The sequence below is a fragment of the Cyprinus carpio genome, chromosome B8 (genome assembly GCF_018340385.1).
Source record: "Cyprinus carpio isolate SPL01 chromosome B8, ASM1834038v1, whole genome shotgun sequence".
In the NCBI taxonomy this organism is placed as follows: domain Eukaryota; kingdom Metazoa; phylum Chordata; class Actinopteri; order Cypriniformes; family Cyprinidae; genus Cyprinus; species Cyprinus carpio.
In genome coordinates, this window is record NC_056604.1 from 13,293,802 (window position 1) to 13,297,273 (window position 3,472).

Genomic DNA, 3,472 nt, shown 5'->3' on the forward strand with positions numbered 1-3,472 from the left:
AGCAAATTAAATTATTGTAAAGAGTTACTGAGTTGATTGAATGAACAGTGAGTATGATGTTGGGCTTCACTGACATGAAATGACTGTCTGCCCTACAGAGACAAAAATAATTAAACTGGCTAGTCTGTGTCCCTGACTGATACCAGGTCATGCTTGTTGTTGTAGCTCTGTGCAGTCGCATCCACTCGGACATGCAGAGCAAGGCTGGCTGAGCTGTTTCCTGCTATAGAGTCATCTGCTCAGAAGTTATAATATGATGTGGCTGGCCAGAGGGCGGAACCGGCGACAGTCTACTGACCTCGGGTCAGTCAGCATGAGGCCAGAGAGCAGGAAGGATCAAGTGTACTGACCACTGACCAGCCAGCCTCACTGAGCAAAGCCAGCCACGTCACTGTAAGACTTAGCCAAAACACTGCTGACGTTAATAGGCTTAGAGAGAGAACTAGGGCAGAAACGCCACACGTACTCACGGCTGTGTCATGTTTGATCTCAGTTATCAGTGGAACAAACTAGGTTTCACTCTAGGACATAACCTCATGGCTCTAAATATAACGCTAACCTCATACGAACTACAAACAATACAGTACACATTACATGCAATCATGACGATACAGTCTGCTATAAAAGCTTATGATAAATGAAATCCACACCACAGAGATATGACATTTCATGCTGCCATAAAAAATTAAATGTATATATCAGGATATAGATTACATATTAAAATAAAGTTTTTATTTGAAAGTTCAAAGTGTAATAGAAATGTATTTATTCATTTGAATTATTACTAAAATATGCTTATTTTTAATATATCTATATTAAAAGCCATCTGTGAAATGAGTGAGTTGTCAGATTTCCGAAAAGAACAAATCATGGGAGCCTGTTTAACAGGAGCATCTGTAAACTTAACGGCCCAGTTGTTTGGTGGTTTAGGATCAACAGTCTTTATGATTATGAATGCATACACAAAGCATGGCAAGACATCATTGAATGCTGACTTGATGGCGCCGCAGACGGCTGCTTCAGTGCTTGGCTCTCCAGTGTTTGTACTGTTTTTGTTCGTTTTTCCTGTTTTTTGTCTGTCAAACACACATCTATTGCACAACTGTTCATACAATTTATTTATTTGCAATTTGTTTTTTGTTGTTGTTGTCTCTGTGTACTGGAAGCTTATGTCACTAAAACAAATTCCTTGTATGCGTAAGCATACTTGGAAATAAAGCTCTTTCTGATTCTGATTCTGATTAGAGAAGAAGAACAGTGGGCAGAAACAGAAAGTGAATGATACGGACTGTCAACATCAAGAAGGTCTGTGTCAAAACAACATAGAGCTACTTCTGCAAAGTGACAGCAAATCTCAATATCCACCCTGAAGACTGTTTCTGCAAAAACTTACCACAGAGAACTTCACAAAGCCGGCATTCATGAAAAAGCTGCCATTGCTAAAACTTCAATAATAGACACCAATGGTAAAATACAAAGAAATATGCTGTCATGATCTTAAAACCTGGACATTGAGCACCAGGATGAATTTTAACATCTGCCCTGGCCAGCTCAATTACCTGACCTGAATATTATCAAAACACTATGGACAGTTTTGGAGAGAAGAGTGAAAAGCTGATTTCCTAAGGCCCCATTTATTAAATATTACTGCAATTCAATTAAAATTTAAATAACTGATTTCTATATGAATATATTCTAAATCTAATCTATTACTTTGATAGCAAAAACAAATTCTCAGCAAATCATTCTAATATGATTCTAATATGATTTGGTGCTCAAGACACATTTCTTACACATTGTTATCAATGTTTAAAACAGATGTGCTGCACAGTATTTTGGTGGAAACAGTAATACATTTTTTTCAGGGTTCTTTGATAAATAGAAAATGCTAAACAACAGCATCCATTTAACAAAAATCTTTTGTAATATTATACATTTCACTGTAAGTGATTAATTTAATGCATCTTTGGACTATAAAAGCATTAATTTCTTAAAACTCAAACTTTTGAACAGTATATATAGTATCATTTCACTAACAAATATATATGCTGATTGGATGAATAATGTTTGTAGATGTCTCTTTGTGGAGCTTAACTGTCTTTATGCCATTTTATGGTTGAGTGCCACTCCAACTGATACCATCCATCAGCTTACACAAGTGAGCGTGCCATGAATTTGCCACCTGTACACACGCACGCAATATGATGAGAGATATTTCACAGAGACAGATGTCTCACTGTGTGCTGATGGTGGGTTTGCCTACCTCTGTGTAGAACAAATGGGCAATGTCAGGCTTGTTTTGCTTCAGAAATACATCAGCCATAATGAAATATCCTCCAGACATCACTGTACTGCCCAAAACCAAACATTTCACTGGCATAGTACCCCTACACATAGAAAAAAAAGACATATAGTCAGTTATGTACAGTTAATATACACATAAATAAACAATTAAAAAAAAAATTGTTACAATTATAAATGCCAGTACGCCCCAATTGACCAATCAGATTTATGTATTTCAAAGGGCCTTGCTAAAATCCTAATATATATTACCACACAAACACGCATCAGCAATGAGTCATAGCAGATAATTATGTACATGCAATCCAATAACAGTGTTCCACATGTTTTAGGACTTACGTCATTGGCAAAGTGAGTGAGAGCAGATGCGTATTTTCCCGCGGCAGCATGCAGGCGGCCCAGGGTTCTCTGTAGCTGATGAAGGACAGTGTGACTGGAGCCTGGTGTTTTCATTACTGTCCACTCAACTGTCCAGACAGATACTCATGTGCCTGGGAGAGAGAACCTAAACCTAAACATTATGAACAAAAGTTCCTTGATGCCTCTTGAATTTAAGTGAGCCTGGCTATTTAGAAGGTCTTTCTATTCAATACAACCATTTTTGATGTTTCTGTTGGAATAGACATCCAGTGTTTTAAAGAGTCATGCCTGGTTTGCTCATCTGTCAAACAGAAGATGAAAGCAGCCACTGTGAATTCTCAGCATACAAAGCATTGCATCTATCCATATAGACATAAACATAATTATCAAGGGTGTGTCTCAATATGCTCCCTAGTTCAACAGTGCACTGCCCAGGGAGTTAGCCATTCCTAGGGCCATTCTCATCATCAAAACCATTCCATGTCCACTCCCATAAAATCCACTGTATCCACCATAAAATCAGCTGCTCACTATATTCACTTACTGGAAATATCATCTTGTCTGCAGTCTCTCTAGTTGTGAGAAGATGAGTGCAAGTGTAAATCCATGAAGACAAAGCTATATTTCTGTCTTTAAAACCTTTAATTCCTAATATGCACAGAAGAAAAATAACCATGCAAACTTTTAATGATTATAAGAGATTTAAGGGTTTTTATAAAACTAATTTTAATAAATTATAATATAATTAAAATGAAAACAACATTTATTTGAATTAAAAACTTCTGCAGTTTTGTTATAAATTTATCTGTGG

General features: G+C 36.8%; 1 pseudogene; it reads right to left on the reverse strand.

The window, feature by feature from the left end:
* Positions 1–1,904: 1,904 nt before the first annotated feature.
* LOC109084988 lies at positions 1,905–3,217 on the reverse strand (annotated as a pseudogene).
* Positions 3,218–3,472: the final 255 nt, after the last annotated feature.